This window comes from Uloborus diversus, chromosome 2 (assembly GCF_026930045.1).
Source record: "Uloborus diversus isolate 005 chromosome 2, Udiv.v.3.1, whole genome shotgun sequence".
Classification (NCBI taxonomy): domain Eukaryota; kingdom Metazoa; phylum Arthropoda; class Arachnida; order Araneae; family Uloboridae; genus Uloborus; species Uloborus diversus.
Genome location: NC_072732.1, coordinates 2,626,505 through 2,649,944, shown reverse-complemented (window position 1 = coordinate 2,649,944; position 23,440 = coordinate 2,626,505).

The following is a 23,440-nucleotide window of genomic DNA, read 5'->3' as shown; positions in this document are numbered from 1 at the left end:
CACAATTTTTGTATAAATTCTCTAATATTGGGATGAAAAAATACTTGCGCATATTTACATTATATGTCCATCGAAAGCTCTGATTGTTCTGCTGAAGATGGCACCTATTCGAAATTTCTAAGTAGAATAAAAAACGAGTTATGAGCTTTTTAGTTCCATGTTCGAAGGCTTTCCTCAACTCAATACAGTATTTAGTGTATCATCTCAACTCCCTGTCGACAGCGACAATTGTTGTATTGTTGACTTTCTTTGCTTTTCGTGATTGTTCAAGGCTTTTCTCAAGTCAAATCTTGAAGTTAAGATTTTTGCACAAGATTGGCAAATAATACATGATTTGGCTGATGATTTTCCATTTAAACGGAACTTTAATGTAATTAATGGTTTTTATTATTATTTATGCTGATTGAACACTTACTCATTATCCAAACAACCAGCAGATCGCCAAAATTTTTGCAGAAAGATTTCCGTAGCTGATGCATTTGGCAGTTTTTTCAACGTTGCTGTTTTTGAAGCCGAAGACTACGTCAAAATGTTTCTCAGCTTTCACCATGTAAACAAAATATCGCCAATCAAAGAATTTTCAAAAGACTTTTTTTACTGTGTTAAATAATCCAGCAACTAAATTAGGCAAATCTATAAACAGCACAAAAACTTCCATTAATTTTCCTTTTTGCACAATTTCAAACAATCACCAAATTTTATTTCTTATTTTGGTAACATTTCGGATGAAACTGTTTAGCGCCATTTTATGGTGACCAAAAATATCTCAGCATCTGGCGACGATATCTCTGTAACGAAAATTAATATCATACCGTTTTACAAAGTAAGGAAATAATGGGGGAACATCATCGAAGGTACCCCAAAACGACTTTCGCAAATTCGGTAAAATCGCACCAAGAGCCACAATGATTAAAATTTCCCGAAATAACTAAAGCAAGTATAAGGGGATTACGAGCGCAGCTACTTTTTTTTAATCACTTCGTACTTCATTAGCCATACAGAGAAGGTTTTAGACTCCACGTTAAAAAAAAAGTATTAACAGATTAATCTTTTTAAACACGAGAAGATTAATTTCATGTTTTTTAAATTTGTATATGCTTAAATATAGTGCTTTCGTTTCTAAATCAATACTACTTTGTTCTTTATACTTATTGCTATTTTAGTTTTACGGGTAAGGAAGAAACTCGATTTTTAATCACGTCAAAAAGATGTGTTTTAAATTCTTTCACTTAAAACAGAAAACAAAAGCAAGTGACGATTTTTTCTAATAATTATTACTGACCCAGGCAACGCCGGGTATTTTTGCTAGTAATAAATAAAAGCACTAAATAATAAGCTACATATTGTATCCGAAATTTTATTTGTTGTTTATTGTACTGACATAAGCCTCGACTCAATTGAATTTCATTGTTTTGTGCCACGGCGGCCACAGTAGTTGAATAGTTTGTTACAAAATTCGGCCAATCACAGCTATGCCTCCCTTTGGGGAAATTCGAACAAATTATAGCACACAAGTGAATGCCGCCCCAGGTGCCACAAGCACGAACTTCATACATCCGCGGTATTACAAAATTTTTGAATGTATCTTGTAGCCCTGTCTATTAAATATTACTTTAGTCACCCTCTTAAGTGCATCAAGTTTGCATTTTTAAATGATCAAGTCCATAAGCCACTGCGAGAAATAAAGAAATACAAGTCGGCAGCAGTGGAAATTTACATTTGAGTTGGCAACAGTTTAAGTGGAACAGTTATAATTATTTCAATCGTAGTCGTTGCAATTGTAGTTTGAAGAAAAGTGGCCATTTGAATAATTTGAGGTACTTTAATTTTTTTTTTAACTGCTAGCAGTATGTATAAGTATGTAAGAAGCAGTAGTAGAAATTTTCAACTTTTCATTTCTTTCAGTAGAGAGTAATAGGTTTTTTTTTTCTTTCTTTTGGTATTTTTTTGAATATGCCGGGAGTACTTCTTTTCCTTAGCAACTAAAGATTACCTGGCATGACTAAACGTAGATGACCTAACATGACTAAATATTAACACATATTTAAGTTATTTACTTAGAAATAAGTACATATTCTGTGTTCACGGTGTATTTTTAGATATATTGTTTGTTGATTTAAAATTCAGGAAAGCAACTACAAAAAGTACAGGGGGTATATCCGATTGCACATTATATTCATATCTATATGAATGTAGTTTGTATATTCAAACACATGTGCATCGATGATTTTAAAAATTCGTAAATTAAAGAAATCCAGAGCTCCCCCGAATTACCTAAAGTTCAGAGTGGCCCAAACTACCCAAAACCCTGAGAGACCCAAACCACCCAAAACCCAGAATGGCCCAAATCACCCAAAACCCAGACTACTCAAACCCAGAGTGGCCCAAACTACCCAAAACCCAAAATGGCCCAAACCACCCAAAACCCAGAGTGGCCCAAATCACCCAAAACCCAGAGTGGCCCAAATCCAGAGTGGCCCAAAACCCGGAGCGGCCCAAGTCACCCAAAACTCAGAACTACCTAAAACCCAGAATGGCCCATACCCAACTCAGAGTGACCCAAACTACCCTGAACTACCCAGAACCCAGAGTGGCTCGAACTACCCAAAACCCTGAACTACCCAAAACCCAGAGTTTACTAGTGGTATTCGGTCGTAGTCGCATATTTATTGTGTAACTGTAAATTTCACTGTTTTCAATGAAATTCAATTGAAATTCTTGGCAATTGCCGGATGAAAGTTGCTAAGATTTATTTGATATATTTTTGATTTTCTTTGCGAATCTTACTGATGTACTTTTGTTAAAATTAATCTCATTAGCTAGTCAATGAACGCTAATGAGTATGATAATGATGAGAAATTCGTATTTTGCAACATAAACGCATAATCTAATCTATGTAAATAGTAGTGATTTGTAAAAGCGAAATTATTTGCAACTGTCGTATTCGAAATGAAAATTTTGAATACGCTATTTTTTAACCGTGTTCAAAAATTTCGCAATTATCATTGCGAATCTATTACCTGTTTGAAGATTATAAATAATTTAGGCCGAAACAAGGAAGGGGGGTGGAAATTATATATAAATCGACAAATTAGGAAGTGACTGAGCTGAAGGTGGAAAACCTCGAATTGAACCGAACCATTGTTTCAGTCTCTCGTCTGGTTAGTGCTAATTCTGTATTAGCTACCAGTTTGTTTGGCATTCTTGGCTTCCTTAAGAGGTTTTCCACCTCCAGCTCAGTCACTTCTTATTCCGGGCTGATGAGTGCTAATAAGCACGAAAGGGCAGTCCTCGGATGGAATGACTGAGCTGGCGGTGTATTTTATGTATTTCTGCCTTAGCCCTGGCTATAGGGCTGTTACTTAAAGAAAATACCATGCCTTGCGATCAATCTTCGAGTTGAACCGAACCATTACTTCGGTCACTCGTCTGGTCATGTGCTAGTTCTATTAGCTACCAGTTTGTTTGGCATTCTTGGCTTCCTTAAATAGTTTTCCAGCTCCTGCTCAGATCTGGAGGAGCTGGATTCCCGTCTTCTCTTCCTATTCCGGGCTGATGAGTGCTAATAAGCACGAAACGGCAGTCCTTGGGTGGAATGACTGAGCTGGAGGTGTATTTTATGTATCGCCTCTATTTCTTTTATATATATATATATATTTTTTTTTGTGAACGTAATCGCTTCTATGAAAACTTTGCTGCCTTCAGCTCTGTTATGGCTATTCCAGTGTGATAATCTAGAATATTTCTTTTGAAGGAGGCGTAAAAACACGTTTTATCATTTCTGGAAAATATGTTTGAAAAGATATATGGGTGCTCTAACTGAAAAAGGAGTGCAAAGAATCATACGAAATTCTGCACAGAAATTGAGCGCCAAACAAAATCTGAAGCTGACTTTTTTGAGCAATCACGATTGCTTATTGTTCTCATTTGACTGTTTTGATGTCCTATCATTTTGTTTTCCCACCGCCACCCTCCGCACCATCACCATCGACCGGGTCCTCACGATGCTGCTCCTAGAGCGAAAGCCGTCTCCGGGTTGCATCCATGTCCTACACACACGCGCATACATACACAACTACACACACACGCACGCACACATACACACACACACACGCATACATACAGATACCTACACATACACAAACACATACACACAACTACCCACACATTCATGCCTGCACACAGACACAAACACATATGCCTGCACACACATACATATACCCCCCCCCCACACACACACAAACACTCATATACACAACTACCCACACACTTATGCCAGCACACAGACACAAACACACATGCCTACACACACATACCCCCTACACACAAACACACATACCCCCACGCACAAACACACACTTCTACATACACTAGGGTTGAACTAAAAAAACAAAGTTTTTATTTTCGAATCGTAATAGTGCGGAAAAGTTGCGATTGGTGAAGACTTACAAAACAAAACAAAGATTTTTAAAATCGGATAATATCTTCCGATCCCGCAACGAGCCTGAATATTTGAAAAAATGGAAAATTTCGTGTTTTCTTAGTGATTTTTCAAAAATTTTAAGTGCTTTTTGCGTGTTTCAGTCGGCATTAGATAAATCAAGTTGTAATAAATATACGCTTTCTGACACCAAGCAGCTTAAAATATTTCCTTTTTACTTATTTTTTTTCAAGAAAACGGTTCAAACACTTGATAATTTATTGAAATTTTTTAACTTTTCAATTTACAAAGTTTGAACAGAACAACGTCTGTCGGGTCCTCTAGTAATAGTATAGAATTTAAAAATCCATGTCATTATAGGGGCGCTTAAAGCAACAAGAGCTTTAAAATCTGCAAATTTGAAAAACACGCAAAAATGTGCCACGCCCCCTAAATTTAAAAAATTAATTTCTCGAAAACGGTAACGCAGACAAAGCTCATATTTTGCACAAACATTACATTCATGATGAGGAACAACATATGTGAAAATAAGAAAAATTAAAAATGTCAACAATCACAAATGCCGTAAACTGCCCGATTCTTACAGAGAATGGCTCTTAAACATCAACTATGGCGATTCTATATGTTTATACCGAAATATTTTTTGAGTAATCTGTTTCATTTTGATTTTTTAATCAAAATTTTGATTAAAGCAGATACTGCCGTTTACCTGCGCTTCTCACTACTAATTTTCATCCACTTTTGTCTGGCAATTAGCAGTAACTGCACAATATGCTATTGAATGACCAATAACTACAGGTTCGACATGACACGGAGTAGATACGTTATCACGAAGTATATTTATTGCAAAGTGAATAATATATTTTGTTTTAAAAGATAAATAAATATATACACTTGATATAACTTTAAAATAAATGGATTAAATGTAACTTTAAAATAAAATGAAAATTTTACCTTTTTTTACACAAATGTAAATAAATGCCATTTTGTATACTATAGTATTGTTACAAATTCTGTAAATATTAGTTGTTTTTGTGATTAATTTGTCGTAATCTAGCTAAATTTGGCGTTTATTAAATTATCTGTCATCTAAAATTATTGTAGCAACGTAACCTGTAAATAGTTTCTTGTAATGAATATACAGCCCCCGTACATTCGGCTGAAGTACACGGTCCCCCCTCCCTTTTTTTTTTTTTTTCATTGATAAAATTTGTGAATGAAATAAGAAAGTGTAGCATTTTCTGGAATAGTTGAGAGGTCTCTTTCGATGTTTATAAATAGCCGTGCCGCATGATAAAAAGGCAGTTTCGATTGAGAATTTGTACTGAGAGTGTATTTAGCTCTGTTTATAGCGAGGCATTTCGATGTGTTGTTTTACGTATTTGGATGTAAATACGTGTGTAACCGTTGAGTTTACGGTGTTGATTGATAGTTGCTTAATTGCTGATGATTCATTTAGCAGTTGTTACCGATCTTTCCTGTACATAGTGTAAATAAAACTCCTGTTTTCTTAATCAAGAACTGTGTCGTCCTTTCAAGAAAGTTGGAAGTCGCACCGGATCCGTTACAGTATGTTGGTTTATAATTAAGAAAGATATAACTTAAATATGTATCAAACGAAATGACCTACATACATCTGATAGAAATTTAATGCAATAATATTTATACGTACCTATCCAGATATTAGATGTACTTGCTGATTTAAACTGTGCTTGGTAAACAAACTCAGATTTGTAGTTTATATTTTTTGACTTTAATAAAACGTTGAATATTGAAAAACTTCAGCAGATGTTCTCTTTTCTTTTTCTCTCTTTTTATTTCTTTCTTTCTTTTTTTTTTTTTTTTTTGAGCAATCACGATTGCTTATTGCTTTCATTTGACTGTTTTTGACGTTCCTTTGATTCTTTCCACCGCCACCCTCCGCACCATCACCGTCCATCGGCTCCTCACGATGCTGCACATCTAGGAAAACCGTCTCCAGTTTGCGTCAATATCCTACACACACACATACACGCACCTTCACACATATACATACATACACGTACACACACATACATACACCTACACACATACACATACCTTCACACATATACATATATACACGTACACACACATGCATACACAAACACACACGCACCTACACACTCACATACACACAACTACCCACACACTCATGCCTGCACACAGACACAAACACATATGCCTACACACACATGCACATACCCCCCACACACACCTACACACATACACACAACTACCCACACACTCATGCCTGCACACACATGCACATACCCCCCACACACACCTACACACAATTACCCACACACTCATGCCTGCACACAGACAAACACATATGCCTACACACATACACATACCCCCACAAACACCTACCCACACACTCATGCCTGCACAGACAAACACATATGCCTACGCACATACACATACCCCCACACACACCTACACACAACTACCCACATATTCATGCCTGCACACAGACAAACACATATGCCTACACACACATACACATACCCCCACACACACCTACACACATACACACAGCTACCCACACACTCATGCCTGCACACAGACAAACACATATGCCTACACACAACACACACACATACCCCCCACACACAAACACACACGCTTATATATATACACACACTCGTGATTGGGAAAAACATAATTTGAATTCATGAAGCCAAAACTCAAATTAATATTTTTTTTTTACGCGTCTCGAGCAATGCGTTGAGCCTGAGTTTTACGCCGTATTTTTGTAGGCTGTCTTGGAAAAGGGGCAGCATAATTTGCTGTCTCCACTAAAAGAAAAACTTCAGCATTCTGCATGGAATTTTGTATAGAGGATGAATAAGATGAGTGCTCTTGCTTCGATCCTTCTGACAACGAATAGTCGACAATACATTTTGATTGTTTAACCAGGGACTGATTTACGGCAGGGCATTTGGGGCCCGGGGCACCAAAGGAAAGGGGGCACCAAATTTCTGTCATCAAATTTTTTTTACAGGGACCAGTGTTCGGGACCTCCAACTAAAGAGAACAAAAAATTTTTGTCATTTGACAGTTTGTTTTTATTAAATGAAAGCATATTAGCCAATTGTTGTGGAGAACGATCCTTTTCGCTATTGAAGAGAATGAAGTGTCGATTGCGTACTCTCATTTCTGATGGTAAATGACCTTTATTAGCTCTGTTATCAATCGAAGGGAGTTTGACCTAAAACTTGATCATGAGGACATTATAGATGAATTGACTACAAGAAAACAAAGGAGAAAATATATAAACAATCATCGATGCGCAGAAAGCACATTATGATTTACCTTTACCATTTGTATCATAGTTTTTCCATCTGCTAAAAAATTTCTAACATGAAAACCATAAATTTATTTTAGATTTATATTAAACTAACTGTACCCTATGCGCGTTGCTACGGCAACAAAAAAATACATCCTTATACTGATTTTCATGACAATCGGTTGAACGGGGCAGAAGTGGCTACTCTGCAGTGCCACCTGGTGGCGAGTGGCTTCCATGAGCCTATGATGCACCTTCTCCGTGGAAAAATACATATCTATAGCCATTTTCATAATAATCGGTCCAGGTATCAAGTGAAGCCGTGACTCTACTCAAATTTTGTACTCACGCAGTTTGCAAGACTAAAAATATCAAATAGAAAAAGTTTTAAATCCCCCCGTTGCATGAAAACAATAAAGAAAGAATTTATTTGTTCAAACTCAAGAAAAATGCTAACTTCTTATCAATGAGATCTAATTCATTTCTGCAGCCGATCATTTTATTCGTATTTATCCGATGGATTGTGACTTAAATTGGAATAAAAAAGGAACTATTGATCGGATTTTTTCGATAAACATTCCCAGTACCAAAAATAACAAACGGTGAAAGTTTCAGCCAAATCTGCCGGGTCGTTTTGGAGTTCATGGATGACATACAGACAAACATTCATTTTTATATATATATAGATGATTTCTTTGCAAAGCATCTTAATTATTAACTTTTTTCGTATGAAATCGATAGTTTAAAGTTTTCTTTCTATAAAAATAATATCCAACACTTACCTTCATATCTTTTGTGTGTAGGGGGGGGGGGGGGGCACCCTATTTGTCAGTGCCCGGAGCACCCAGGTATGTAAATCGGTAACTGAATCGAAAACTCTCTTATGTTCCTGTGTTGTCACTTGGCAACTGGACGATTCTTTAGGCATTTTATAAATTACCGAAAAATCGCCTCATGTTCCGTACTTTGCAGTAAAGCAATAAATCTCTATGAAAATTTAGGCAAAAGAAATGCTTCGCGTGTTAACAATGGCTCTCATTAAACAACTGAAAATGCAGCTGCTTAGTATTTAAAGTTGCGAAAAATATCGTCTGCGACAGAACAAAACAAATGGAACAAAATCGTTCTGTTGCTACACGTTTATTTATCGTCTGCCAAGTATTGCTTGTGTTTGCTCCTATGTTAGCTTTTATCTCTACATAGTATAAAATGAAGTCTCCAAAACGCGTCTGTGCGTTTGAACTCGCAAAACTCGAGAACTACCCGGCTGATTTAGATGTAATTTTCACACTTTGTTCCTTTAAGTCCTGAGAAGGTTTGCAGGCCATTTCGAAAACAATTCGATGACTAGTTCTTTTTTTATTCCAATATAGGCCCAATTTTCACGTAAATTCCCGAATATGGGGGTGAAAAATTACTTGCACATATTAATATTATATATCGTTGGTAAGAGTAGAATTTTCCGCGTTCTACGTAATTTGTTCCAATGCTCTAACTTAATTGTTGTGGGAGGTTTTTACGTTTTTAGCTCGAATTTTTTTAGGATTAGCGGAAATTTAGGCACTACTTTCTTCATTAAATGAATCAATAAAAAGTGAAGGAATTGTCCCTCAGTTTTCTTTTTGACAGCATTGGAAGGAGCTGCTTTTTTTACTCCAGATCTAACTCGACCTCAGGTCGAAAGTTTAACCCTCTATCTCCATAAGAAAAAAGTTACAAGCGAATTAAATGAAGTTCAAAAATCTGTTCTCTGTTCAAGTTTTTAACCATTTTATTTCGCGTTTCCACGGTAACGCTTTTTGAATCCATTGTCTCTTTTCATCTTTCTCATTTTCAATTCTTAAACTTATTTTATTTTGTGTTTCCATGGTTACGCCTTTTAAATCCATCGTTCTCATTTTATTTTAATTTCTTAAAAGTATTTTAGTATCTGTCGTCATCGTTTGGCAAGAAAATTTTGCATGATGGTTTTTTTTTCTTTCATTCAATCTTGATTACTGAAGATACTTCACTTGACGCAATGGTTTTTTTCAAGGTAGACCGGGCAAAGCCGGGCAATGCAGCTAGTCTGTTATAACTGTATATTTGCCAAAACTGATATTGTTTTATTGTTTTTAGAACACGAATATGAGGAATCAAAGAAATTTTTTTTTTTAATGTCTGAGGCCTATGAAATTACAAAACGTGTTCTTCGACTTTATTTGAAACTAGTGGTACCCGCACGGCTTTGCCCGTAATAGAAAATTAAAACGTCTTTTTGTTCGCCTGTATATTTACAAATAATGTATGGTGAATTTTCTCGCCAATTGGTTTGTGCCCATGTTACGGTTCCCCGTTATGATAATTTCGTCATTGACTCGTCCATCTTATAATGATTTTGTTCTTTAAATTGGAATGGAAAAAGAACCACATCGAATTTTCGGAACATCGCTTCGAGGTGCACACCTCCATGCTACAAACTCACTTTGTGCCGAATTTCATGAAAATCGGCCGAACGGTCTAGGCGCTATGCGCGTCACAGAGATCCTGACAGACAGAGAGACTTTCAGCTTTGTTATTAGTAAAGAAAAGATAAAGTATGGTTATTTTCCCTATGTAATGGTTTTAAGTCTCTCTTGCGATAAAGGACGCCCGAAGTTAAATTTTTGAGAGGCGGTAGTCTCGGCGCGCAAAGCAAAAAATGATGTTCCCGAAACTTAAACTGTCAAACTTATGAAGAAATGATGGCACTTTATATTCAGGGGTGTCCTGATGAGAGGACACTGTGACCTCCCAAAAGATTCCTTATTTGGAAAATTTGGAGACTAAACTGCAACATTGAACTTCTTTTTTAAATTTTTTAATATTATTTCTTAATGATGCTTAACGTTACCACCGATTAGGTGCAGAGGCTTCAAATTTTTATTTCGTTATTTCATATTTGCTGCACATGCAGACATCTTCTGAATCCATATCACTGGTTATAGCGTATGTGATTAATGATGAATTTTGTTTGGGACGAGTCACTAAACGTGTTGGCGTAGTAGAAATTTAAGCCCACGCCCACCCCCCAGACTTTGCGACGATTCAACCATTCAAGATGGACGCTTCGCAAAGATTACATTGGATAACGAAACTAGACAACTCCGGTAATAGTACTGTAAAAATAGGGGTCGGACGCAAACATCCAAAAAAAAAAAAAAAAAAAGCTAAACCTGGTGCAAATTGTTTATTACCCTCCCAATAATAACAGGTGAAAAGTCAAACCCCATTGTGCGTCGGGTTTCGGAATGGGGGGCATCTAAAAATTGCTGTTTTGAGCATTTTTTCGGAATTTTTAGAGTAAATTTCAAAAGGGAATATTATGTCATACTAAATTTAAAAGCATGAAAATAAAGGCGTTTACCCCCAAGAGGGATGTCACAACCCACCTAGAACCCCCCTATCCCCGTAAAACGAAGCAGTACCCCCCGTTCCCCCCCCCCCCCGCCATACATTTCAAGTGGAAATATTATTTTATGCAAAGTTAGTTAGTAATCAAGTGTGTCCATCCTCCAAGTGCGATGGTGCCCCTCCTTCCAAAGCTACAGCACCCCCTCCCCCGAAAAAAAAATAATATGCCAATTCCCCCCCCCCCTTCTTTCCATTTCAAGTAGAAATATTATTGCATGTAAATTTAAAATGCATTAAATCAGGATTGTCCACCCCACAAGAACAATAGCTCACCTCCCAAAACGAAATAATATACTGAAAGATTACCAGCCCCCCTTCTGATGGCACATTTGATTAAATGGTCAGAAAAATTATGCTGAACTGTTTTTTTTCCCCTTTTATTATATTGCTTTCTTGGCAGTACTTAAAAGCAAAATTTTTAGTTTGCGTTATAACATGCATGCCTCAAATACGTCATCAGATTGAGATAAAAGCTCCAACAGAACTGGAGTTTTCAAATGATTTCTCCGAAGCTTGTAACAAAAAGTCTTCGTTATCAAGATCTTTTTTGGAATCTTAATCCTCGTTATTGTTGCAGCTATGTCTAACACAGTTTGTGCATATAGTTGAGCACTTCAGTCCACTTTCAGACTTATCAAATATGCATTTTTCCAATGAACCCCTCAGAGCAAGCACAAGATATGAGGCGAAGAAAGTCTTCTAGAGCGGAAGGCTTGCTGTTGTAATATGACGCAGATATTTCTGTGGTGCTTTCTCCTTCTTTGTACCCATCAAAAATGACACTTGCTTTCCCATATACTTACAAGTGACATATGCACTACATTGCTGGCTTACTTTCTTGAAACTTGCAGATCATTACCAAAAAAAAAAGAAACAACATGATTGAGAAGGTATCTTCCATCTATAACATATATGACACCAACTGTTTATTTTGTGATGGTGGCGTGGATGGATCTTTTGCTTCAGGGGATAATAACACTTAAACATACAGGTTTTCTTTACTTCTGAAACCAGATTCATCGAATGCTGATGGAGGATCAGCGCACAACTCGTACTAGAAGTTTTTAGCAATTTGTTGTTCCATCTTTTTTTACTGTTCACACTATTCGGTGTAAAAGATGGTTTGGGCTTACTCATCTCTACAGATAGTAACTACTCTCGTAACAGAACCTGGAGATATAATTGCATACCTCCTTTACAAAGAAATGGCACTAAATCTTTTGCCTTTTCATATCCTTTTATGTTACTGCCGCTCATCACATTTCACTTTATTATCAGCGACCGAACAGTATCGGCGAGCAACACCACTACCAACTTGAGTCAATACCCGTAGAGAGGGAAGAGCAGTACTTAGCATTGTACTGTTGTATTTCTCATTGCTCTCATCAAGACTTCTTCCATCGTTGAATCACTACAGGTTCTAGACCACCTAAATTTGTTGGACCACCTAAATTGGATCGTCGGGTAGCTCTTTATCATTTTTTTTTTAATTGCATAATGTACTCGAGAGTTTCAGATAGTGTTGCAAGTATATGTTCGCATATTTAGCATAATTCACATAATGGGCTGTGTAAAAGAGAGGCGGCTAGGTGTTTGCAAACGAGAACCCCCCACCGACTTGGAGGGTGCAGTCTCACTGTTGGCAATTTCGGTTTATCCCCCTTACGATAATGGCAAAAGATTAAAGAGAAGTTGAAGTAAATTAATTAAGAAGAAGGAGGTAAATTGCAGTCAATTTGGACTATTTTATGCTGCACAGGGATTTTGTTTTAGATATCACCCCAGCGCTCTTAACAGTTTGATAACTCCAGTCACAACTAAATTGGTTACTGAGCTCGCTTAGACCTTTTAGAATTATCCTTCTGTCATTACTATATCATTGTGTGTGGCATTTTGTACTTCGGAAAAGTTTTAAATCAGTGAAATTTTGTCATGAACTTCACTGCAATCGTTGATTTTAGAATGCAAATTCATGGTCCGCCCCCCCCCCCCCCCCAAGCGATGGTGCACACCTGAAGTGTGACGAAGTACCCATCCAGAGTAAAAGCCCTCAAAAAAGAAAGAAATACCTTTTGAAAAAATGAAAAAACTGCCTTAAAAATTCCAATGACGCAATCTGCGCCATGGACACCCCCCCGCCCCCCCCTCGTCTGTGCACCCCAGTTAATTAGCATTTTTTTCTATGAGAGTTTATTATTTTACTATTATAGAGTGTGATTTCGGCGACTTTTGAGCATTTTTTTTAAATAGAAATTATCTTTATTTAAAAAGAGGATTATTTCGCCCCCCCCCCCCTCTTTCCCCCAAAACTCGACGCGCAAAGTGCTGGGACTTTTTACCCCTTCTTGCTTGAAGGGTAAGAAGTAATTTGCAACAGGTTTCAACTTTTTTTTTTTTTTTTTGGTGTTTGGGTTTGGTCATCTTTTGGCCTAATTTTACTGTACTACTATCTGTACCACGTAAATAAAAGTTAATCAGAAACAATAAATGAGATTTTTAAGGTTGATTGTGAAATATCAGCTATGGGAAACAAAATTAGCGCAGAGCAGATTGGATACCTTTTAAGAAAGTGCAACACATATATTTTTCAGCGTAACATAAACATTGACTTTAACCAACGTGCCTTTGAACAGAATGTTACAACTGTATGTGACAAAAGATATCTCATTTAGTTTGCAAAAAAAAAAAAGTATAAATACATATTTGTAAATCTAATAATAACTGAATTTTACATTTTGAAACATTTACAGCTTTAGTCCTGTTATATCATGTCTTTATTTTCAGTTATTGAATGATTTTCATCAGTTTTAAAACAAAGAGTCATCTAATTTTGGTTTGTGCACAGTTTGTACTTGTGGTAGCTTTACTATTCTAAATTGACATTCATATTTGTAACTTTTAAAATTTAAATTAAAAAAAAAATTCCTTAGACACTTTCAAATAGAAAAAAAAAACTGTTAGGAAAATTTCAGCGAGTGCTCATTTTAAAAATCGCTTCTTTTATCACAAACACGACAAGCAAATCTGAAGATAATTTCTGGCAACGCCTCAATACCAGTGGTCCCCCCTACCAAGTGTCCTCCCGTATCCCCCCCCGCCCCGTCCTGGAACTCATTATGCAGCCACCTACACTAGGTGAGTTCCGGGCTTTTTTCACACAAGAAACGAGCCAAAAGCTGCATTTGCACTTTATAAATATTTTAACTTCATACAAACGCGATGGCAAATTGGCAAGCAAGCCATAAAAAAATTCACAGGTTCACGAATTATTTTTTGACACTAAAAAAAGAAGAAAATAAAAAAAACTTCCAAATTGTACAAAGTGGCGCTGTACCGTCACAGGAATAAGAGCGAATGCAGCAAAATTTAAGACAACAATTAACCTAATATTAAAAAAAAATAAAGGTGGGAGGGGGATGGAACTCATAATGCAGCCACCTCCACTAGGTGAGTTCTGGGCAGTTTTCACACAGAAAACAAGCCAAAAGCTGCATTTACACTTTATAGATATTTTAACTTCATACAAACGTGATGGCAAATTGGCAAGAAAGTCAATAAAAAAAAAAAATTCACAGGTTCACGAATTATTTTTTGACACTGTAAAAAAAAGAAAATAGAAAAACTTCCAAATCGTACAAAATGGCGCTGTAACGTCACAGGAATTAAGAGTCAATGCAGCAAAATTTAAGACGACAATCAACTTAATATTAAAAATAAATAAATAAATAAATAAAAAACGGTGGAGGAGGGAACTCATAATGCAGCCACCTCCACTAGGTGAGTTCTGGGCAGTTTTCACACAGAAAACAAGCCAAAAGCTGCATTTACACTTTATAGATATTTTAACTTCACACAAACACGATGGCAAATTGGCAAGCAAAGATGACATCATAAGAAATTTAAATTTAAGTCATTATCACACTACAATCGAGCCCACTTATTAGAATATCGGTTAAAGAATATCCCGCTTAATTATAATACATTTTCGATTTACCAAACCAATATAATGTGTTACTTTGATCCTGGTTAATGGAACATCCTGCTTATTAGAATATTTTTTCGGGGCAAAATGCATTAGGCAGGTTCGACTGTACTTATAAGTGGCACCTTTTCCACATGTACGAAAATACATTCAGATTTTTTAAACTTAATTTTATGGTTCAACACCAAGGTATTCTCGAAGAAAATCAGGCAGACAATGATTCACACTGAGCGAAGCATAGAGTACCAAGCAGTTTTTGTTGTACTTCACAAAAAATAAAGTTGCGGGCGGAAAAAGTTCATAGCAAAATCAGATCAGACAGACCGCAAAAATGTTTCAGCATTTGCTACATGTATGTTTTGTAGGTTTAAAAATGGCTCCTTCAAGTGGTGCCGACTCCATGGGGCCTGAGGGGGCCCGAGCCCCCTCAAAAATATTTCTGAGGGGGCAGAGCCCCCCCCCCAATAAATCAAGAAAATTATTAATTATATTATGCTTTCTAAACTCATCCCAAAATCCCAAAGGAGTACTACAATGCACTTTATATTGAGGTTTGTTAAATGGTACAATCTTGCATTATTGTGCGGTTTACATCAACTGGACTCAGACAGGTCATTGTATTGAACAACAGTGCTTGCTTTTTTTAAACAATGGTGAAACAAATTTTGAAAAATCAACTGAGTTTTTCAAAAAGGGACTAGACATTGAGAGATTGTGTTTATACTCGAATACGTTAGCCGATATCACTAATGAAGAAACAACTGGTCTTAAAAGACATGCGTAAATTAAATTACCTTTTTACGAAAATACTGCGAGTGTTTGTATATATTTATTTCTTTTATTCAAAGCCAAAAAATATGTGTCAGGCTCGTCGAGTTTTCGGGGTTCTAATGTTGATTATATGACTTTAAAATACTTAAAAAAAACTTTAAAACTCACTATTTTTCATTTCAAATTTAGAAATTTTCCCGCAGTATGACCCCCTCCCCCGGTTTCTCCCTCCCTCCATTTTTTTTTAAGTCGGCGTCTCTGGGAGTGCCCTTCCATTCAAGTCAAATGTCCTACCTTATATCAATGCCTAGCGCTGCACTGCACGGCCCCCATAAAATAGAACACAAAAACTCTTACTAAGACAAGTGACATGATTTACTTGAACCAGAAAATTTGTAAAACAATTTTTAGATTGTTTTACTTCGAAAACGCCATGTCACATGCTGTTTGTTTGTTAAAATTATACACACCAGAAAATATGGCATTTTCAAGGTAAAAAAATCTGACCTTTATTTGGGGTGGGGGGATCTCCAAGGGATTGCATAACCCCCTAAACCCCCGGTGATGTCCGGCCCCCCCCCAATAATTTTTGCAAGTCGGCGCCCCTGGGCTCCTTCATGGTATGAATTTATTGCTTGAGCAGCATGATGGTATTTTCATTACACTATCCGTTAAAGTGTAAGGTTGCCAAACAGTTTCTTAACCATAAAACATACTTAAACTAAAATATGCTTTCTGAAATCATTTTTCTCACGACTTTTACAAGAAATGAAAGTCAAAGAAGTTTTAATCTTTTTTTCTATTTTCTTTTCAGCAACTCTGTTTACAATAACTTTTGTCGATTTTCAGTCAAAACCTTTCAACTTCTGAAAGTTTGAAACTACAGGACAATCTCCGTCATCCGGACTGAGGCAATCCGATAATAAGCAAAACACATTCTTAAATAAGTAGACTTATCTTTCCCACTAAAGCAAAAAACAATGCTTTGTAGCAAAACTACATAGTATCGTTTCTGGCAGATATTTTACCATTTACAGTTTGGATGCACTAGTGTTTGACTGATGCTCCCAGAACGCCATATTGATTGCTAAATGAGTACTACACTTGATTGTACAATTAATCAAAAAAGCAAAAACCGAATGATTGTTATATTTAGGGTCGTGTTCTTGCAATCATAATTTAAAATTATCATTTAAGGACCGTAAACTCCCGATTATCCGCGGATTAGGGTGGCACGGTAACTGCGGATAAGCGAAACTGCGGATAATCCGAATTATAGGTAAAAAACAATACTGGTGTATACAATAGCTAAAAGATAGGAATAAAACTCTCACATACAGAAAAGTTATAGCTATAATCAATAACATTGATTGATATGAAGAAGCTAAAACAATAACATACAGTAAAACCTGTAAAGTTGATCACCTATGTAAGTTGACTGTTTTTGTCGGGAACGGAATTAGTCCTGTCTTATATAATGAAGGAAAACCTCTGTAACTTGACCACCTCTCTGTCTTGACCACCTGTCTATTTTGACCACTAATATACACCAGCTTTGGTTTGAAGTATTGTAAAAAAAAAACCTTGTAAGTTGACCACTAGGCAAAAACATTAGATTGTACTAAAAGTTTCATCAGTTGTGCCTCAACTAAGTAACCACACATTTTAGAAAAACCTATAAATATTTATGGTTCCAACGAAAAATATTGGGCTCATTCATGTTAAGTCCCAGAAAATGCGCCAAAATTCAATAAGGAGGTATTTTGTCGAAAGTAGACTACCATGGTTTAAAATTTACAAGAAAAAATCAAATGAAGAACTTAAGTCACTTTTGACTTGTTATGAATTTTTAGGAATTGTCAATATCAAGTAAGTAGTGTTTCATAAGCAATGAGGCTTTTTTTTTTTTTTTTTATCGATTAACAGAAATTTTAAATTTGTATGATACTTTACGTGTCATTCTGGTAAATAATCTCTAAAAATAATTAAACAACATTTTTTTTTATTGTTTTAAAGTAATGTTAAGCAATGAAAGTGAGTTTTAAAGTGTTCCAATTAATTAAAAAAGGAAAGCATAAGAAAAGAAATGACAAAAAAAAAAAGTTTCCATTGCTACCCTCTATAAGTTGACTACCAAAGTACTGCACCGCAAGTAGTCAACTTACACAGGTTTCACTGTAATAAGTCACCACCGTTGAAGAAAAAAAATTGTTGAAAGACCCGCGGATAATCTGACGTGGATAATCCGGAGTTTCCTGTAAGTGTACTTTCTTTTTATCTAAATTTGATCTGGATAAATGGGAGCCAGACAAACAAGGTTCTACTCAACAGTACTGTAATCTCTTTTCATTGCCAGACAGTCAACAAGCACTTTAGTAAATGTTTATCACTTCCTGCTGATTCATTCCTTTTGAAAGAAAAAGGTCCAGGGGGAAAAAAAAACAACTTATGGTGCCTGTCCTGGGCTTTATGATGTTATAGTTGAAAAAGTCTGAAAATGATTTTAATAGTTTTGAACATTTTTCTGAAGCAGCCTGATTAAGACTATTGCAAGGATGTGCCAACCTAAACTACCTTTTGGAGCAATTTTAGGAGCAGGAAAATGGTGGGTTTGGAGCATAGACTAATAATAAGAGTAGACCGAGCTATGGCAACCCTTTTGCTGCTCATAAACCAAACCATGTGACTGGTGGATATCCTAGCAACAGATCGTAGCAGACGATCAACGCCCGCGAGAAATAAAATAAATAAAATTGATGGAACGCGGAATATTTATGGAGTCCGATTTGTAAATTTGTTATTCTAAGTTGTAAATATTTTGTCAATATAGTGAGTTTTTCGTTTAGATAATACTGTGCCTTTTCTATAGTCAATTTCAATAACTTTATAAGCAATTAAAGATGCAAGCGCCAAAAAAGAATCGGCAAACGGTAAGATTTTTACCTACAACTTCAATTTAAGACACCGATTACTGCATTTTTGCGTTAACGCAAAACGTTTACGTCATTACGTTCACTCCAACGCTGACGTGGCAGTTCCGAATGAAATAAAAGTGACTGAAAACTGTGACCAAAAACTAATGACTAACGTCAAAATAATGCATAACTAAAAGAAAAACAATTCAATCTCTGCACCTGGAAAAAAAAATTATAATGCAAACACATTACGTTTTATTATACAGGTCGAGTGCCAAATTATAGATAATGTTGCCATCTAGCAACCATGCTGCCAAAGTTTTCGCCAAGTCTCCCACCAGTCACATGATGTATCCATGAACCCATTTTTTCATCAGCAAGTCTGGGAAAGCTCGGTCTACTCTTATTATTAGTCTATGGTTTGGAGCAGCCTGGAGCAGTAAAATTGCAAATTTGGAGCAGCAAATATTTAAATTTTGCATCAATTTGGAGCAACTATGTATATTTCACACACATAAATATGTGTGACATGATAAAATAAGGAAAAAGAAGACTAAGGATTCAAAACCATCATGACTAACCACTCATTTATTATTGTTATTTTTTTCCCCTTTTTTTCTCGTCTAATATTTTTCTCGAAGGACTAGTCCTGTCGTGCTCTACTTTTTTCGTACACTTATTCTGATTTAAATTTAGTTCACACATTTGCTTTGCTGCTTTGCTTAACACATCACTGCCGTAGTGTACATTTAAGTTATAGTGTTTTGATACCTATTTTAAAAATTTATTTGCTTCATAAAACTCAAAAACATATTCAAAAAAAAAAAAAAAAAGAAAGAAAGAAAGAAAGCAAAAAGGAATGGTTAAAGTTTAAAACTTTACCTCAGCAAGTTACAAGTGAATTTTAAAGAGCTATTAAATAATTTTTTTTTGGTATGTGTAATTTATTGACTTACGTTTGACCTCAATCTACTACTATGAGTAACAAATCTGAAGATCAACTGAAGGCAACATTAAAACCATTCATCTTTAACTGTTTGATATTTAACTACAAAATTAATAATGAAATTACAATGAAAAAAAAAAGATTTTGAGAAATGTCATAAGAAAAGGAATTTAAAAATAAATGTGAAAAAAATAAATAAATTTTGAGCCAGGCTAAGAATATTTAAAAAATGCCTGAATATGAGAAATTTGAAATATCTGCATATTCATTACCAGAGCATTAGAATTCTCCAATTTTAGCTATCTTAAAGTGGCCACCAACTAAAATTAGAGATAAATTTTCTCTCCTAAAATCTAAAGAAACCCAAGATTGAAAACTGGTGAACAATATTATTTTTTACAGATGGTATTCGCTTAATTCAATTTGGATGCAACTGGATTGAAATTTTCGAGTGGGCGTGGCAAGAAGACGAATTTACAAGTCCTCTTCTTCTAAAAACAAATGATAAGAGTGGTTGAAAATAATAGTCAATACAAAATGTTTCAAGTCAAAGGGACAGAATCACATAATACATTGAAACGATCGAGTTTTTCAAAAGTGGATGCAATTGGATTTTGAAATGAGCAGAAAATCGGGACTAATTCGAAAAACGCGTACAAACAAGTTCTAAATGCATTAACTTGATGATAATCTGCAAAAACTACCAAGAATGTTGAAGGAACTGCAACATTACATGCAAAATCACACTTTATGCGCAAGTTTGTCCGATTTTGGCGCAGAAAGTCCATTTAGCGGTCTTTTGGCACAGTTTGGCTCAATTGGCTCATCCCTGCTATTGGTAGTAATGACTAGATCTAGACCAGATTAAAAAAAGGGTAGTTTTCTGTCAAAGACAAAATCATTTCATTTAGCAATGCCTGCTTTCTACCTTGACGAAAATAGAAAAATTGTTTAAACCAATTGTCAATACCTACAAGTAAATGGCAACCCTAGAATTTGGAAATTTCAGTGGTTGACTGTCACCAAATTGTCAGATGGCAAAGCGATAAATGAATTTAAAATTGGCAAAAGAGTTAAAAATGAGTGAAGCATACTTGCCAACCTTCGAAGAAAAAAACAGGAGATTCGACCAGAGGCATATAGATGATTCACCAGCGACATATCTTCACAACAGAATTATTAAATTAAGCTTTTAAATAACATTTCTTAATTTAAAATGAAATGGGGATTTTTTGCAGATGTAAGCTAATTGGTAGCAACAAGAAAAATATTGCAAAGGAAAAAGAAATAATAAGGAGAACTTGCTTAAAGTTTTGTAGCCCAGTATCTACCAAAAAAATAGCTACAAAAATTTAATAACTAAAATCCGAAAAAAAAAAATCAATATTTAGTGAAAATAAAATATGAAAAAAGTAGGTATAGGGTAGCACATGTTAAAACAACTTAGAACTTCGAAAATAATTGAAATATTTTCAAGATGCAAAAGGATTGAAAACTGCTGCAATTTTCGGCAACGCACGTACTTTGTTGAACATGCAATGTGGAAAGCTTTCAAAAATAAAGTTTTACTAAATGATTTATTAATTGGAAAAATTCTTATTCCCTGACATTGGTAGATGATTAGAAGGGGGCGCCATCCATTGAGAAGAAAGTGAAACTTTTTGATCGTGAAAAACGGGAAATCGGGAGATGGAAGCAAAAAAAAAAGGAGTCTCCCGTTAAAAACAGAGTTGGCAAGTATGGTCAAGTAATGTACCTAAGTAAGTTTGCAGTCACTTCCGACACTTCCCAACTCTTAGTATGGAATCTAAAATGGGTTTCTTCAAGTATCTCAAAAATTCATTTCTGCAGATACTGCAGTTTACCTTCTCGCGTCAGTATTAAACAGATTATGCAGAATTGGTACTTACGATTCCTTTTTTTTTAAATTTAAATATAATGCTATTTTCGGTGTAAAGAGCTTGGTTGAGCAAAAAATGCTCAACAATCTTACAGAGTCAAAAACACTGCCATTGCTCGGAATTGAATCTACATTTTGTAATGCAAAATCACAATATTTTTACAATACACAGTATACAGTAGAGAACCAATTATCCGGGAATTTCGGGACCATCGCTGTCCCGGATATCTGAATTTCCTGGTTTTCTGGATCGCTAAAAAGTGCTATTGGCCGTTTGTGTATGAAACTTAAATTACTATAATAAATAGTAATACAATCGAACCTCCATATATCGAACTTCCACATATCGAAATTTTCTATATATCGAAACCCCAGCAAATTTCTATGTTCATTGCATAGAAAAATTGTTTCTATATATCGAAAAAAATCTCTATATATCGAAATTTTTTTCGAGATGTTAGTAGATTTTTTTTCCACTTTAGACTGTTTGTCTCATGAAAAATGAAGGTTAGGGGAGAAAATGATGTTCACTAAAGGTTGCTACGAAACTCAAAAGGAATCTGGGGTTGAGGGGTGTGTAGATAGGTCGTTGTTTCATTCTATTGTTCTTAAATTCCCTCAAGTTTATTTCAAATATCTTAGTTGTAACCAGTAATACTGTAAAATCGGTTTCAAGTTATCCCTTTTGTCTGTTGATTATCATTCCTAATCTTTTTAGATGCAGTAAAAATCATTCAAGTTAAGTAAATTGATTTTTTTACTTTTCTCTCGATTACATTGTCAAAACAAAAATCCCCTAATGTTGCGGATATAATAGTTGAATTACCGAAGAATGAAGATGTATGAAGGCGCAAAAATATAATTTCTGTAATTTTTTAATTATTAATTTTCATTTAATCCGATGTTCGTATAAATTAGAAATTTAGTTTCATACATGAAAATTAGCTTTAATTTTAATGTTTTAGGAGATTTTTAGGATAAAATAAGATCGTTTCTATGCATCGAAATTTCTATATATCGAATTTTTTTCCGGCAATTTGCTACTTCGATATATGGAGGTCCGACTGTACATATTAAAATAAGAAGAAAACAGTTCAGAAATGCTCATTATTAAAAGTTATCCATAAGACTTGAGACCCTCACATTCATTTTGAAAAGGAAAAAAAAACACATCCCACTTTTCAATGTTTTAAAATGGAAGAAATTGAAGGGAAGGGCAAGAAACAAGTTTTTGAACGTAAATGTGCGATTTTTCTACTATAATATATGAAAGAATTTGTTTTCAGGAACGCGTTTTATTTTTTAAAATTTTTTGTAAAGGTTTAGTGTTTGCGATTACGGCAGTCATTGATAACTATTGCTTTTGTATTAAGTTCATACCAATAGAAATTTAATATATGAGTCTTGCGTTTATCAATTTCTAGATTCCACCATCAACTATCCAAAACATTCGGAAATCTGGTTTTCGGTGTTTCCCGCGTTTTTTCGACGTCAGTTACGCTCCAAACGCCTTTAACTAGAGACTATTCAAACAAATATTGCATTAGAATGTGAAAATATTCATTTCTTTAGTATTCAGTTGAAATAAAAAACGAAAATTTCAGACTTACGAGTGCGCTTTTTAATTGAAGAAAATATTTCAGAAATTTTGCCCCGCGTTGAGGATAACCCTTTGAAGTTCGTTTTTGTAAACATTTTCTCGAGTTATAGATGAGTAATATGGTACAGTGAAACCTGTGTAAG